Source organism: Symphalangus syndactylus, chromosome 4 (genome assembly GCF_028878055.3).
Source record: "Symphalangus syndactylus isolate Jambi chromosome 4, NHGRI_mSymSyn1-v2.1_pri, whole genome shotgun sequence".
Taxonomy (NCBI): Eukaryota; Metazoa; Chordata; class Mammalia; order Primates; family Hylobatidae; genus Symphalangus; species Symphalangus syndactylus.
In genome coordinates, this window is record NC_072426.2 from 19545970 (window position 1) to 19564033 (window position 18064).

Sequence of the window (18064 nt, forward strand, 5' to 3'; positions counted from 1 at the left end):
AAGACCACTTAGCTCCCTGGCTTTAGCGCCCTTTCCAGGGGGAGTGAACAGTTCTATCTCGATAGTGTTCCAGGTGTCACTGGGGTTCGAAAAAATAATCCTGCAGCTAGCTCAGTGTCTGCCCAAATGGCTGCCCAGTTTTGTGCTTGAAACCCAGGGCCCTTGTGGTGTAGGTACCTGAGGGAATCTCCTGGTCTGTGGGTTGCAAAGGCCACGGGAAAAGTGTAGTATCTGGGCTGGATTGCACCGTCCCTCATGGCATGGTCCCTCATGGCTTCCTTTGGCTAGGGGAGGGAGTTCCCTGACCCCTTGTGCTTCTCAGGTGAGGTGAAGCCCCACCCTGCTTCTGCTTGCCCTCTGTGGGCTGCACCCACTGTCTAACCAGTCCCAGTGAGATGGACCAGGTACCTCAGTTGGAAATGAAGAAATCACCCGATTTCTGCATTGGTCTTGCTGGGAGCTGCAGATAGGAGCTGTTCCTATTTGGCTGTCTTGCCCAGGAAAACCCATGTCAATTTTTAAAGAAAGAATAAATTCTATAGGCTTTACTGTCCTGCTGTCTCCATGTGTAAATTACTCCCACCCACAACCCCAACCCTATACACATAGTACTAATAGTGCCATTTCACTATTACCTGAGCTTCCCTTTCCCACTAAGTTTTCATTCCTTGAGAAACGAAAGATGATCAAAGCCACTGAGAAACTGGCAAAATGCCACTTATAGCAGCATATGTTTGGCAGCAGGACTTAGTCCTCCTATGAGAATGGAAATTCTTGGTAAATGCAAGTATGTATAAAAAGGGATCCATCCTCTGATGTATTCTCTTGCAGGGAAATGGATTTTACTCCCTTTGAACAGGCTCTATATGAATACTCTTTGAGGGAAAAATGATACTGCTTTTAATAAAAGTCCTTTCTTTTCATTTCTTTTCCATATCGTGCATCTGTTTCTTTTTCTATACCTTGGTGGATCTCAGTTTATTAAAAGTATTCTATCAGCAGAGTAGGAGGGAATTATTATCCCATGCTAGTATCTTTCTTTTGTTTTAACTTGATTCCACACTTCAACTTTAGTTTACTTCAGTTAATAGTAATAAAATAAACAGACCTTTCTACATTCTGAAAAAGAGCATTCTAGTTAAGTTCTTTAGAAGGTGAATTGAATTGTAGGTATAATATATTTGTAATGCAAAAAGTATTTTATATGTAACAAGGCAATTTATATGTATCTATCTAAGTAGACATGTGTGATAGTAATTATAAATGAACTATTAATAATTATCTAGTAAAATAAGTAGTTTACATAATAAAATATAAACATTAGCATAATAATAGAATAATGTACTAACATGTTTTGGACTGACATGTAAACCAACTACAATTTGTTGTGCTTTACCTGCACTGTCTCATTTAAACTTCATAATAATTCAATTAGTGAATACTCTTATTGTCTTAGTATGAGAAGTGAGGGAACTAAGGCACAGTGAGACTATTTTTAATAGGAATTAATGAGTACTTACTTCTGTGTTGGATGAATTAGCTATTTACCAACCAAATATTTACCTTAAATATATATTTAATATAGAACATGAATACATAATAAATATAAAATAGGATATAAGCATATATTAATATATTAAATATAAATTATAAATATACCTAATATATTAAAATATATAGTTACATATAAATATATACATGCACAATTGATAATATATAATAAAATATGCACATACAAACACATACACCAAAAGAAAGACAAAGAGAAATAATTTTCGCTTCCATGTGTCTTTTTGCATTTCTGCACATCTTGTGAGTGAGACCCTGTTTGTCCTCTTTTATTTTGAACTATTTTCATTTCAAGGATGTCTGTGTGGTAAATATCCTTGGAAGACAGAAATGGTGTCTTTGTCCAGAACCAAGAGAGGCTTGCTTATAGCCTTGGGAGATAGAGACAGTGCTACCCTCCACAGCAAAAGGTGGGCATGTTAGCCATTCATCAGAAAAGATTCAGGTTCCCTAAGCTTAGGGTTCCTCTCTTGTAATGCAGTCCATTGTATGTGCCAGTGGTGTCTTATCCTCTTCATATCTCTGTGGAAATTAGGATTGAGGAAGAAGAATGATAAATGCTGATAATGTGGCTACTGTTAATGTCTAATAAGCTTCTTTGCTCCTGACCCAAGCATCTTGTGTTTTCTGCAGGCATTTGTGAAACCGTGACAGGCTGGCTTGTTAGCTTACAAAGAAGATAAAAATCTCAGAGCCTTCATAGACTGTTTTTCTGCATTCTGATAAAAAAATTCTGTCTCTTTTCTGATCTTTCTCAATGTTTAAAAAGTAACAAAATGTACTTACTGACACACATCTTTTTTTTTTATTCCTGTCAAATAGCGGTATGGGAAAATGGTGGAGGGGCAAAACAAAGAGATCAAGAAAAGAAAATTTGGTCAAACTGCCACACACGCATGAAACTTGTGTGACTGTATATTTGCTGTCTTACTCTGTATCACATGCTTTTTGAACATTTGGGGTTAACGAACCTACTAATGAGACCCGTCTTCCTCTGAAGAATCAATCTATCCCACATTCTTTCTGTGCTGGGGGAAGAATATTTCCCCCATAAAATATAAGTTAACAGCATAAATATAATTTGGTGATAGAAAATAATTCTTTATAAGAGGTATTGTACTGAAAGATAGTAGTTCCTCTGAAACCAGGTAATAAATGTTAACTCCCTTTTAGTGAAAGTGAAATAGTTATTTATCTTAAACTTTTCTTAGCATAATTCTAGATATGTTAGAAAATGATACTACTAACAGCCAGTGCACTTTTTAGGTTTATAGCTATAAGAACAAATGTATTATATGATCATGTAAACATTATTTTACTGGTCAAGCATGGTGGCTCACACCTGTAATCCTAGCACTTTGGGAGGCTGACTTGGGCCAATCGCTTGGACCCAGCAATTTGAGACCAGCCTGGGCAATACAGCAAGACTCTCTCTCTCTCTCTCTCTCTTCAGTAAAAAGAAAAAAAAGTATTATTTTGCTAGCAGCAAATTATCACTATGATTTTTAAGGGTAATACCAATATTTGAAGTTAATGCTTAATATACATCAATATATTTAGCTTTAGGAAATAAATAGGGAAATTCCTTAGTAACTCTCATTTTTAAAAATTTATACCCAAGACAACTGGTTCATTTTGGGTTTGCTTGTATGAATTGATATATAATGTTTTATTATTTATTTACTTTTTAAGACAAGGTCTCGCGGTGCCACCCAGTCTGGAGGGCAGTGGCACAATCATGGCTCACTGCAGCCTCAAACTCCTGCACTCAAGTGATTCAACCTACCCAGTAGCTGGGACCACAGGTATGCACCAAAATATCAGGCTAAATTTTTCGTTTTTCATAGAAACAGGGTCTCCCTACGTTGCCCAGGCTGGGTTTGAACTCCTGGGCTCAAGCAATCCTCCCACATCAACCTTCCAAATGGTTGGAATTACAGGCATGATCCACCATACCCAGCTTGATTTAACTGTTTTAAGGCCAAAGCTCAAGTTTCCCATATTCTTTACACACTTAGATTATTCTCTGATTTGTGAAATAGTCTCTTCCTTTCCTAGCTCCTTGAGTCAGATGTATCTCTTCTATGTTAGGTAGGGTAATGCTTGCTGTTTTAACAAACCAGCTCCCAAATAAGCTAGGGCAGTCAAGTTCTTGTCCATGATTATACAAGCTACAGGCAAATAAAAACTGAAACTCAGTACCCTAAGACAATGAATGTTTATTTTTTCACTGATGTATAGTCCTATGCAGATGCTCTTGGCTGTTGAAGTATAGGGTTCTACTTCATAGTCATTTAGGGAAGCAGGATGATGAGGGTTGTGCCATTGCCAACACATATCTTCCTGGGTGATTATTCAGCTGGTGGAGAGAGACAGCAAGTTGCCCTGGGTGGAGAGTCAGTGGGTAAAGAGAGAAAAAAAAATATAAAAGTTTTCCCACTTCAAACCACTTTGGCAGAAAAGTGACCCATATAAATTTGTCCCATGTTTTACAGATACGAATTAGTCACGAGACCCCACTGAGATGCAAGAATGATGGGCAAGTGTAGTCCATTACTGGCCAGTCATGTCTTAAAAATAAACTCCCAACTACTGAAGGAGGTCATAAATTTTTGGTGGGCAGCTAATTTTCCCCACCTCATTCCCCACTCTTAGAAATTATTCTCCAAGTCCATTTAAAGGCCTATCTGTATGAATAATGCATTCATTTTATTGTTACTAAATATTATAAATGAGCCTGAAAAACATTCTGTAGCCACATGGAAACACTGATTCATTCTGCTATAAGTACTGTAGGGTTACACGAACTTACACTAGATAAGATCAGTGTAGTCACTAGGGAGCCATCAGCACAAGATATTATAATATATAATACTACTTTTATGTAACCCTACCTGTTGTAAGTATGATGTGAGGCCTATAAAGTAAATATGTATCATCAAACTTGTTTACATAATGTACCCTTCTCTAAAAAATAACAATACTAAGAAATATCCTTTCTAATTAGCAGGTTTTTCTCAGAACAATAAGATAATATACACATTCAGAACCAAAAGGAAATGCATTGAGTATATATGGAGAAGAAAAACATAATTTAGTCCCCAAAACATGTAGCTATTAATGCCTATATAAGTCCATTACGTTTTACACATGGATAAGCCAGAAGTTATGGCAGTCAAGTTCTTACCCATGATTATGCAGGCTATGGACAAATAAAAACCAAAACTCAGATCTTCCAGTCTTGTGCTATTTCTTAATCAAGCTGTGATACACTTTAGATATTTGTCTTCTCCAAATCTCATGTCGAAATTTTATTCGCAGTGTTGGAGGTGGGGCCTAGTGGGAAGTGGATCCTTCATGAATAGCTTGCTCCCTTCCTTGAGGTAATGAGTAAGTTCTCACTATTGAGTTTACAGGAGGGCTGGTTGTTTAAAAGAGCATAACACCCATCCTGTCTTGCTCACTGCCTCACCATGTGACACACCTGCTCCCCCTTTCCCTTCTGCCATGACTTATAGCTTCCTGAGGCCCTTACCAGAAGCAGATGCTGGTGCCATGCTTCTTGTACACCCTGCAGAACCATGAGCCAAATAATCCTCTTGTCTTTATAAGTTACTCAGCCTCAGATATTTCTTTATGGTTATGCAAACAGACTAACACAAGCTGACATTCTAGCAAGATGAAGGATGACTGGAACTGTGGTGGTGGAATACCATGGGTTTACTCTGGCTTCTTCTGAGTCTGTACTTTAGGCTATGATGAATTACAGTACCATTGGCTGTAGGGACTAACAGTAGTAGTAATTTTTTGAAAGTAATTTTATTCACCTATCTTTTTGTTATTTAATAAAACCTATCAAAAACATGAGGAGTGTCAAATGCACAAGAGAATTGAAAAAAAGATTTCAGGTAGCCATTGCCATATGTAATCTAGCACAATAGTTGTGGTTTCTGTCATTTGAAGTCAGCCACCAGAAGGTGCTTTATATAATGTTATCCCACTGGATCTTCAAATAATCCTTTGCAGCACTTATTATCAGCACGTATTTACCAATTTTACAGTGGAGAAAATAAGTAACTGAGTAAATAAGAGACAGAGTTGGTACTAATGTTGAAGAATGTCTTATCCTAGGCCATTCCCTTTCTCCATGTTTGTACTTTATTTTAATGTGTTTCAGAACAGAACATATGGTTAATCTAGTATATGATATTATTAGAGAGTGTATTAGGATTCTCCAGAGAGAGTCAATAGGAGATAGACAGAAAGATAGATAGATGGGTAGATAGATAGACAGATAGACAGATAGGTGACAGGGAATTTATTAGGGGAATTGGCTCATGTCATTATGGAGACTGAGAAATCTTGAGATGGCCATCTGTAAGCTGAAGGCCCTGGGATGCTGGTAGCATGGCTCAGTCCAAGCTCCCAGGTCTAAGAATCAGAGAAGTGAATGATGTAAATCTCAGTCTGAGACCAAAGGCCTGAGAACTCAGGAGGCTGCTGCTTTAAGTCCTGGAGTCCAGAGGCCATGAAACTGGAGTTTTCATCCAAGAACAGGAGAGGAAGAATGTTACACAGTTGCAGCAGAGGGATGGACACATTAGCCTTTTCCTGTTTTTGTTTTCTCTGAACTCCCTGAAGATTGGATGGTGCCCACCCATTGCACTTGTAAGCTAGTACAATAGTAACAATTTCTGTCATTTGAAGTCAGATACCAGAAAGTGCTTTATATAATATGATCCCACTGGATCTTCAAATAATCCTTTACAGTACATCTTATGAGCACATATTACCAGTTCTACAGCTGAGAAGATAAGTGACTAAATAAAGAAGTAAGAGTAAGAAGCCACACTGAGGACAAATCTTCCTCACCTGGTCCTCTTAGACTCACATGCTAATCTTTGGAAACAACCTTAAAGACACACCCCAAAATAATACTTTCCCAAGCTTTTAGGTGTTCCTTAATTCTGTCAAGTTCACACCTAAAACAAACCATCACAGTAAGCATTCTTAGGCACATTGTAACAATGGCTGCTTGCTGCATATACAATTAAATTTTTGGTGCTGAGGCTTGAACTGACTGTAAAAATGACTGAAACACTTAAGGGGTTGTATCTTAGAAGGTGACTTATTATTGCTCGTATATGGTAATTCAGATTCAAGGTTATTCAAGGAAATTCAATTTTTAGGATAAACCAGTTTGAGAAGACAGAAATGAGGTTCAATAAATATGCTCATTATAGGTAAGTAAGCTTTCCTGTAAACACAGCAAAATTTCAAAAAATAATTTTAGAAAAGAATTTAGAGCAATGTATACAAGAAAATGACATAAGACACAATTCGATTTTTGAAAACTAAGATATGTCACTTTACTCTTGAGAATAACTCCCACTGGCCACACTTATATTTCCCATTTGTGCTAGCTATTGAACTTATATACATGTGTCTAATGTCTGCTTGCCCAGGTATGCTGTAAACTGCATGAGACGGGGCTCAAGTCAGCGTCATTCACCATCACTTCTTCCTCCTGCACAGTTGCTTCTTCATAATGTTAGCTCTTAAAAATACTGATTAAATTAATTGATGGACAAGGTACTAGAGTTCATTAAAATTTCAAATAAATTAATGTACACTAATAGTAAGATGCAAACAACACCCACAAAAACATAAATTCTTCCTACTAGCCCTCCACCACCCAGGTTCATTCTCCAGAGGAAGTAATTGTTCATTATTTCCTATAAGTTTTCTGAACATTAATGCTTCTTTAAGCATGTCTCCACTTTTTCATACATTCATTTCTCACATCAAAATACGTACTTGAAATGTAAATATGTTTATTTATATAGCATCAAATCAGTTTAATAATCCAGACAAAATATTAATTGAATTGGTTGAATTATCCTCGTCCCTAATAGGTCATATTCTACATATTCCTAAAAACAAATTGCTTACATTCACTCATTTACTTGTGATTTCTTTCTTATAAAGGTAGTACACTGAATGTAGACCGTAACAATTGCATTTCAACACTAGTTGAGTTTTCAGGTAGTTTGAAATCAGAAAAAAATAACATGGACTTAAGATTTCACTTACAACATAGGTTTTTTTTGTTTTTTATTGTAGTTCTTTGGCCGTTTTGACAATGACTAAAAAGTTCATTGTATCTGATCATGTCCTCATCTACTTACTGGGTTCATTTGACTAGCAAGCAACCCAGGAGATGTAAAATGTAGGCAAAATAGTCACAGGGGTGCCTCTCTGACATACATAGACCCAGACCTTGGCACCCCTTCTGCTTACTAATTCTCAGTCATTGGTAGTAGGCTATTTACATTTTATTGTGTACAAGAATACTTTCATGAACTTTGATTTAAAATAATAGGATAGCCAGCTGTGACCTAGAAATTTTTTTTCTGTATTTGTATACAATTTCTGCTGAATTATTTCAGCAGAAATTGAGCTATATAGTATACATATTATTGAATAATATGTAAAAATATATGTAAATGAAAGCTATATTTTTAACATGAAAATATATTTGCAACCATAGTAGAGTTTATCATGTAGTTTAGCATAGGGTATTTCATAATCTATTGTATTTATATAAATAACATAGTCCTCTGTGCAAACCCAGATTTAAATCATGCTATTCATTCTTTAGGTAACTCTTTTTAAGATTTCCTTTGGTATATGTGGAATCATGAAGGGCTGCTTCGGTTCTAATTCAAAATTTAAATTTTTATCAAGTATATGTGTCTAAAGTTATAATTATGAAATTCATCTAAACCTATTTGGATGGTTTAATTTCTCTCTCTTCTGTTGCTTTTGGCTATCTCGTATCCTTTTACCAACCAGCCATGGTTTTCAAACTATGCCTCCCAAACCAGCAGCATAAAATCATCTGAGAGTTTCTTGAAGTTTAGAATTTCTGGTCTCACACCTCACTTACTGAATTAATATGCATTTGTTAAAAATGCATTTTATATTTTTAACAGTGGGTGCAGTGCAACCGGCATGAGCCGAAGCAGGGTGAGGCATCACCTCACCTGGGAAGTGCAAGGGGTCAGGAAATTCCCTTTCCTAGTCAAAGAAAGGGGTGACAGACAGCAACTGGAAAATCAGGTCACTCCCACCCTAATACTGCGCTTTTCCAATGGTCTTGGCAAACGGCACACCAGGAGATTATATCCTGTGCCTGGCTTGGAGGGTCCTACGCCCACGGAGCCACGCTCATTGCTAGCACAGCAGTCTAGAGATCAAACTGCAAAGTGGCAGCAAGGCTGGAGGAGGGGCGCTAGCCATTGCTGAGGCTTGAGTAGGTAAATAAAGTGTCCTGGAAGTTCGAACCGGGTGGAGTCCATCGCAGCTCAAGGAGGCCTGCCTGCCTGCCTTTGTAAACTCCACGCTGGGGGCAGGGAATAGACAAACAAAAGGCAGCAGAATCCTCTGCAGACTTAAATGTCCCTGTCTGACAGCGTTGAAGAGAGTAGTGGTTCTCCCAGCACACAGCTGGAGAACGGACAGACTGCCTCCTCAAGTGGGTCCCTGATCCCCAAGTACCCTAAATAGGAGTCACCCCCCAGTAGGGGCAGACTGACACCTCACACGGCCGGGTACTCCTCTGAGACAAAACTTCCAGAGGAATGATCAAGCAGCAACATTTGCTGTTCACCAATATCCACTGTTCTGCAGCCTCCGCTGCTGATACCCCAGCAAACAGGGTCTGGAGTGGACCTCCAGCAAACTCCAACAGACCTGCAGCTGAGGGTCCTCACTGTTAGAAGGAAAACTAACAAACAGAAAGGACATCCACACCAAAACCCCATCTGTACGTCACCATCATCAAAGACCAAAGGCAGATAAAACCACAAAGATGAGGAAAAAACGGAGCAGAAAAACTGGAAACTCTAAAAATCAGAGCGCCTCTCCTCCTCCAAAGGAACACAACTCCTCACCAGCAGTGAAACAAAGCTGGACAGAGAATGATTTTGACAAGTTGAGAGAAGAAGGCTTCAGATGATCAAACTACTCTGAGCTAAAGGAGGAAGCTCGAACCCATGGCAAAGAAGTTAAAAACCTTGAAAAAAAAATTAGACGAATGGCTAACTAGACTAACCAATGCAGAAAAGTCATTAAAGGACCGGATGGAGCGGAAAACCATGGCACGAGAACTACATGACGAATGCACAAGCCTCAGTAGCCAATTCGATCAACTGAAAGAAAGGGTATCAGTGATGGAAGATCAAATGAATGAAATGAAGTGAGAAGAGAAGCTTAGAGAATAAAGAATAAAAAGAAACGAACAAAGCCTCCAAGAAATATGGGACTATGTGAAAAGACCAACTCTATGTCTGATTGGTGTACCTGAAAGTGACAGGGAGAATGGAACCAAGTTGGAAGGCACTCTGCAGGATATTATCCAAGAGAACTTCCCCAACCTAGCAAGGCAGGCCAAACTTCAAATTCAGGAAATACAGAGAATGCCACAAAGATACTCCTTGAGAAGAGCAACTCCAAGACACATAATTGTCAGATTCACCAAAGTTGAAATGAAGGAAAAAATGTTAAGGGCAGCCAGAGAGAAAGGGCGGATTACCCACAAAGGGAAGCCCATCAGACTAACAGCTGATCTCTCAGCAGAAACTCTACAAGCCAGAAGAGAGTGGGGGCCAATATTCAACATTCTTCAAGAAAAGAATTTTCAACCCAGAATTTCATATCCAGCCAAACTAAGCTTCATAAGTGAAGGAGAAATAAAATCCTTTACAGACAAGCAAATGCTGAGAGATTTTGTCACCACCAGGCATGCCCTAAAAGAGCTCCTGAAGGAAGCACTAAACATGGAAAGGAACAACTGGTACCAGCCCCTGCAAAACCATGCCAAATTGTAAAGACCATCGAGGCTAGGAAGAAACTGCATCAACTAACAAGCAAAATAACCAGCTAACATCATAATGACAGAATCAAATTCACACACAACAATATTAACCTTAAATGTAAATGGGCTAAATGTTCCAATTAAAAGACACAGACTGGCAAATTGGATAAAGAGTCAAGACCCATCAGTGTGCTGTATTCAGGAAACCCGTCTCAAATGCAGAGTCACACATAGGCTCAAAATAAGGGGATGGAGGAAGATCTACCAAGCAAATGGAAAACAAAAAAAGGCAGGGGTTGCAATCCTAGTCTCTGATAAAACAGACTTTAAACCAACAAAGATCAAAAGAGACAAAGAAGGCCATTACATAATGGTAAAGGGAACAATTCAACAAGAAGAGCTAACTGTCCTAAATATATATGCACCCAATACAGGAGCACCCAGATTCAGAAAGCAAGTCCTTAGAGACCTACAAAGAGAGTAGACTCCCACACAATAATAATGAGAGACTTTAACACCCCACTGTCAACATTAGACAGATCAACGAGACAGAAAGTTAACAAGGATATCCAGGAATTGAACTCAACTCTGCACCAAGCGGACCTAATAGACATCTACAGAACTCTCCACCCCAAATCAACAGAATATACATTCTTTTCAGCACCACAGCACACCTATTCCAAAATTGACCACATAGTTGGAAGTAAAGTGCTCCTCAGCAAATGTGAAAGAACAGAAATTATAACAAACTGTCTCTCAGACCACAGTGCAATCAAACTAGAACTCAGGATTAAGAAACTCACTCAAAACCGCTCAGCTATGTGGAAACTGAACAACCTGCTCCTAAATGACTACTGGGTACATAATGAAATGAAGGCAGAAATAAAGATGTTCTTTGAAACCAATGAGAACACAGACACAACACACCAGAATCTCTGGGACACATTTAAAGCAGTGTGTAGAGGGAAATTTATAGCACTAAATGCCCACAAGAGAAAGCAGGAAAGATCTAAAATTGACACCCTAACACCACAATTAAAAGAACTAGAGAAGCAAGAGCAAACACATTCAAAAGCTAGCATAAGGCAAGAAATAACTAAGATCAGAGCAGAACTGAAGGAAATAGGGACACAAAAAACCCTTCAAAAAATCAATGAATCCAGGAGCTGCTTCTTTAAAAAGATCAACAAAATTGATAGACCACTAGCAAGATTAATAAAGAAGAAAAGAGAGAAGAATCAAATAGATGCATCAAAAAATGATAAAGGGGATATCACCACCGATCCCACAGAAATACAAACTACAATCAGAGAATATTATCAACACCTCTACGCAAATAAACTAGAAAATCTAGAAGAAATGGATAAATTCCTCGACACATACACCCTCCCAAGACTAAACCAGGAAGAAGTTGGATTTCTGAATAGACCAGTAACAGGCTCTGAAATTGAGGCAGTAATTAATAGTTTACCAACCAACAAAAGTCCAGGACCAGATGGATTCACAGCCCAATTCTACCAGAGGTACAAGGAGGAACTGGTACCATTCTTTCTGAAGCTATTCCAATCAATAGAAAAAGAGGAAATCCTCCCTAACTCATTTTATGAGGCCAGCATCTTCCTGATACCAAAGCTGGGCAGAGACACAACAAAAAAAGAGAATTTTAGACCAATATCCCTGATGAACATCGATGCAAAAATCCTCAATAAAATACTGGCAAACCAAATCCAGCAGCACATCAAAAAGCTTATCCACCATAATCAAGTGGGCTTCATCCCTGGGATTCAAGGCTGGTTCAACATATGCAAATCAATAAACATAATCCAGCATATAAACAGAACCAATGACAAAAACCATATGATTATCTCAATAGATGCAGAAAAGGCCTTTGACAAAATTCAACAGCCCTTCATGCTAAAAACTCTCAATAAATTAGGTATTGATGGGATGTATCTCAAAATCATAGGAGCTATTTATGACAAACCCACAGCCAATATCATACTGAATGGGCAAAAACTGGAAGCATTCCCTTTGAAAACTGGCACAAGACAGGGATGCCCTCTCTCACCACTCCTATTCAACATAGTGTTGGAAGTTCTGGCCAGGGCAGTCAGGCAGGAGAAGGAAATAAAGGGTATTCAATTAGGAAAAGAGGAAGTCAAATTGTCCCTGTTTGCAGATGACATGATTGTATATCAAGAAAACCCCATTGTCTCAGCCCAAAATCTCCTTAAGCTTATAGGCAACTTCAGCAAAATCTCAGGATACAAAATCAATGTGCAGAAATCACAAGCATTCTTATACACCAATAACAGACAAACAGCCAAATCATGAGTGAACTCCCATTCACAATTGCTTCAAAGAGAATAAAATACGTAGGAATCCAGCTTACAAGGGATGTGAAGGACCTCTTCAAGGAGAACTACAAACCACTGCCCAATGAAATAAAAGAGGATACAAACAAATGGAAGAACCATTCCATGCTCATGAGCAGGAAGAATCAATATCGTGAAAATGGCCATACTGCCCAAGGTAATTCATAGATTCAATGCCATCCCCATCAAGCTACCAATGACTTTCTTCACAGAATTGGAAAAATCTACTTTAAAGTTCATATGGAACCAAAAAAGAGCCCACATTGCCAAGTCAATCCTAAGCCTAAAGAACAAAGTTGGAAGCATCACGCTACCTGACTTCAAACTATACTACAAGGCTACAATAACCAAAACAGCATGGTACTGTTACCAAAACAGAGATATAGACCAATGGAACAGAACAGGGCCCTCAGAAATAATGCCGCATATCTACAACCATCTGATCTTTGACAAACCTGACAAAAACAAGCAATGGGGAAAGGATTCCCTATTTAATAAATGGTGCTGGGAAAACTGGCTAGCCATATGTAGAAAGCTGAAACTGGATCCTTTCCTTACACCTTATACAAAAATTAATTCAAGATGGATTAAAGACTTAAATGTTAGACCTAAAACCATAAAAACCCTAGAAGAAAACCTAGGCAATACCATTCAGGACATAGGCATGGGCAAGGACTTCATGTCTAAAACACCAAAAGCATGGCAACAAAAGCCAAAATTGACAATTGGGATCTCATTGAACTAAAGAGCTTCTGCACAGCAAAAGAAACTACCATCAGAGTGAACAGGCAACCTACAGAATGGGAGAAAATTTTTGCAACCTACTCATCTGACAAAGGGCTAATATCCAGAATCTACAATGAACTCAAACAAATTTACAAGAAAAAAACAACCCCATCAAAAAGTGGGCAAAGGATATGAGCAGATACTTCTCAAAAGAAGGCATTTATGCAGCCAAAAGACACATGAAAAAATGCTCATCATCACTGGCCATCAGAGAAATGCAAATCAAAACCACAATGAGATACCATCTCACACCAGTTAGAATGGTGATCATTAAAAAGTCAGGGAACAACAGGTGCTGGACAGGATGTGGAGAAGTAGGAACTCTTTTACATTGTTGGTGGGACTGTAAACTAGTTCAAGAATTGTGGAAGTCAGTGTGGCGATTCCTCAGGGATCTAGAACTAGAAATACCATTTGACCCAGCCATCCCATTACTGGGTATATACCCAAAGGATTATAAATCATGCTGCTATAAAGACACATGCATATGTATGTTTACTGTGGCACTATTCACAATAGCAAAGACTTGGAACCAACCCAAATTTCCATCAATGATAGACTGGATTAAGAAAATGTGGCACATATACACCACAGAATACTATGCAGCCATAAAAAACGATGAGTTCATGTCTTTTATAGGGAGATGGATGAAGCTGGACACCATCATTCTCAGCAAACTATGACAAGGACAAAAAAACAAACACTGCATGTTCTCACTCGTAGGTGGGAATTGAACAATGAGAACACATGGACACAGGAAGGGGAACATCACACACTGGGGCCTGTTGTGGGGTGGGCGAAGGGGGAAGGGATAGCATTAGGAGATATACCTAATGTTAAATGACGAGTTAATGGGTGCAGCACACCAACATGGCACGTGTATACATATTTAACTAACCTGCATGTTGTGCACATGTACCCTAAAACTTAAAGTATAATAAAAAATGCATTTTTAACAAATGCGTATTAATTTGAATCAATACACATAAAAATTTCCGAAGCACTGCTATCATATACCACTACTTACTTGTGCCTAAATAGACCCAAAGTTTGAAAGTAGTTGATTCTCTCTTCTCCTAGCATCATATAGGGTAATGCACCCTACCCTTGGCCAATCAGAACACCACAAATTTAAGACTTCCTTGATTGGTTCGGAGATGATTAAGTGGCCCAGCCATGCAAGCCAACATTTCCCATGACACTTTTGCCAGGGCTATCGAAAGCAGTTCTCTTTCTTATTAAGGTTGCTTAGCTTTTAGAATTGAGTTCTATATTCTTGATGGCCAACTTTTTCACTACATAGAGGGTGCTTGCCTAAGAATAAAGCAGACATAGAGGAATAAAATAAAGTTGAGATGGAAAGAGCAATGGACAGATTGAGAGAAGAGAGGGGAGGAGCGGAGAGGAGAGGGGAGGAGTGGAGAAAAGAGGAAAGGAGAGGAGGGGAGAGGAGGAGAGGGGAGAGGAGGGGAGGGGAGACGAGGGGAGGGGATGGGAGGGGAAAGGAGGGGAGGGGAAGGGAGAGGAGGGGAAGGGAGAGGAGGGGAAGGGAGAGGAGGGGAAGGGAGAGGAGGGGAAGGGAGAGGAGGGGAAGGGAGAGGAGGGGAGGGGAGAGGAGGGGGGAAAGGAGGGGAGGGGAGGGGAAAGGAGGGGAGAGGAGGGGAGGGGATGGGAGAGGAGGTGAGGGGAGGGGAGAGGAGTTGAGGGGAGGGGACAGGATGGGAAGGGATGGGAGGGGAAAGGAGGGGAGGAGAGGGGAGGAGGGGAAGAAGAAAAGAAAAAAGGAGGAAAGAGAGAGAAAGGAAAGGGAAATAAAGGGAGAGGAATGGGAAAAATATCTTTAAGTGCCTAATAACAGCTGTGCCTTAAACCACCGTTACCTGTGGGATTTCTCAATTACATAAGTCATTAAATTCCATTTCTTAAGTTGGAGTTGGGTTTCTAACACTTGCAAATGAAAGTATCCTAATTGTACAGATGATGAAAGTGTTTCCATGAGGAATTTAATTACTAAAGTACCAGACAACAGTCTCTTGGTGTGCCTTACATTTAGAAACATGCTTTAATTTTCAGCCTGAGCCAGATTTACTTTCTAATGTATTCAACAAAACAAGTTCATGTTTTACATTCCTGAATCTCAAAACATGTGGTTTCTCTTGAATAATTAAAAATGTGACTGCTAGTGATCTTGTTATAATGGCTGTCTTGGTATGAATTGATCAAAATACAGATTAGTGTTTTACTTTATTATTAAAAACACTGTTTCAACTTCTTGTTACATTAGTGATTTTAAATCTGAACACTTTCTGAAAACCTGTTTCATGTTTTGGACACACCACAAGCAAACAGATTCAATGTAGATGGAAAAAAAACAAACTTTCTTTTCCTTCTCACCCTTCTTACTGCTCCCTGCCATCTTTCAAATTTCTTATCTTTTTTTTTTTTTTTTTTTTTTTTGAGACAGAGTTTCACTCTTGTTCCCCAGGCTCGAGTGCAATGGCATGATCTCAGCTCACTGCAACGTCCACCTCCTGGGTTCAAGCGATTCTCCTGCCTCAGCCTACTGAGTAGCTGGGATTACAGGCATGTGCCACCATGCCCAGCTAATTTTTTTTTTTTTTGGTAGAGACAGGGATTCTCTGTGTTGGTCAGGCTGGTCTTGAATTCCTGACCTCAGGTGATTGCCTGCCCCGGCCTCCCAACGTTCTGGGATTACAGGTGTGAGCCACCGTGCCCAGCACCTCCTCTTTCTTTTAACTGTTATTCTTGAACCAAATAGTGGACACCATTTAAACCAAAACCTGTTTTTCGAGTCAACTTGGAATTAAGCAGTTTGTCATATTTTCTTCACACTGTGAAAATCCAGTTATCAAATTACCAAGTAGATATTACATGCCATCCTCATGGGAATTTTTAAACATATAAAACATTGCAAAGGAGATATCGGGGTTAAAATATATTGAATCACTGGGCTAATTTAATAATTTGAAAATGATGGTATGCATTCTTAAACTGTTTTATTTTCTGATAACATTTTCATAAAATTTCAGGCAAGCCATCACAAAATTGAATGTTTCAATGTGCAGCATTATTTCTGTATCAATATCTTTACGTATCTATGATAAATAAGACTTTTCAGTGTTGAGTAAGGCTGATGGTGATAATAGTTCCTAAATCTAAAATGGTAAGCACAACTTACCTACCTCATGCAAATCCATTTTGTTTTCTTATTTTGATTTTTTTTAGTTGTACAAAATTATAGGGTACATGTGAAGTTTTATTACACATATCTAGTGCATAGTAAACAAGTCAGTTATTTAGAGTTTCCATCGCCTGAGTACAATACATTTTTGTTAACTGTAGTCACTCTACTCAACTGTAAAACATTTAATTTGCTCCTTCTTTCTAACTGTATGCTGATACCCTTTAACACACTTCTCTTAAGCCTTCCCTGTATCCCCCACTCACACTTCCCAGTCTCTGTCTTCCCATTCTTTATCTCTACATGATCAAATGTGTTCACTTCCACATATAAGTGAGAAAACATGTTATATTTGTCTTTTGGTGCCTAGCTTATTTCACTTAACATAATGATTTCCTCTATCCATGTTTCTGCAATCCATACACAATGCAATAGTACATGACCATAAAAAATAATGAAATACATATGTAAGTGATATATATACACACATATATGTAATAATATATGTACATATTCATATTTATAAGTATATATTATACTTACATAAATATATAAATATATATTTATAAATGCATTTATACATATATTTCATTATATAGAAGTCATATATATTTATTTTCACAATGGAATATATATATATAGTTTTTATGCACTCATCCATTGATGGACATGGGTTGAATTCATATATTTTCTACTGTCATTAAAGCTGCAATAAGCTTGTGAATACAAATATCCCTGTGATACACTGATTTCTTTTCCTTTGGGTAGACACCTAGTACTGGGATTTCTAAATCAAATGGTAACTCAGTTTTTAGAGAAATCACAAGTTTTCAATAATGGCTGTGCTAATTTATATCCACACCAATAACATACTGTATATAAGAGTTTATTTTCCTCCACATGTTTGACAAAATCTGCAACTTTTTGTCTAAGTTCTAATGAACCAATTTTCATTTTGTTGGCCCTGTGCATTTTTTAAAAAATTCTGTTTCATTTAATACTGCTCCGTACTTGATTATTTCTTTTCATCTGTTATTTGGGGTTTGGTTTGTTCTTGATTTTCTAGTTCCTTCAAGATCGTTATCTTTCTACTTTTTTGATGTAGGCATTTATTCCTACAAACTGGTTTTATGGTATCTCCCAGGTTTTGGCATGCTGTATTGCCACTTTCATTCGTTTCAAGAAATTTTTAAAACTTCCATCTTAATTTCTTCATTACCACAATAGTGATTCAGGAGAATGTTGTTTAATTTG

At 38.3% G+C, this 18064-nt stretch overlaps 1 protein-coding gene across 4 annotated transcripts in view; it reads right to left on the reverse strand.

Annotated features, from left to right (window-relative positions):
* MEI4 (meiotic double-stranded break formation protein 4) overlaps positions 1–18064 on the reverse strand; it is a 374155-nt gene that overhangs the window by 49809 nt on the left and 306282 nt on the right. The window contains exon 7 of one of the 4 annotated variants that reach the window (XR_010120451.1): positions 1964–2091. The exons of the other annotated variants lie outside the window; for them this stretch is intronic. The gene's annotated coding sequence lies outside the window, so the exon portion shown is untranslated. Of the gene's footprint in view, positions 1–1963; positions 2092–18064 lie in introns of those variants that run through there. 4 annotated transcript variants of the gene reach the window in all.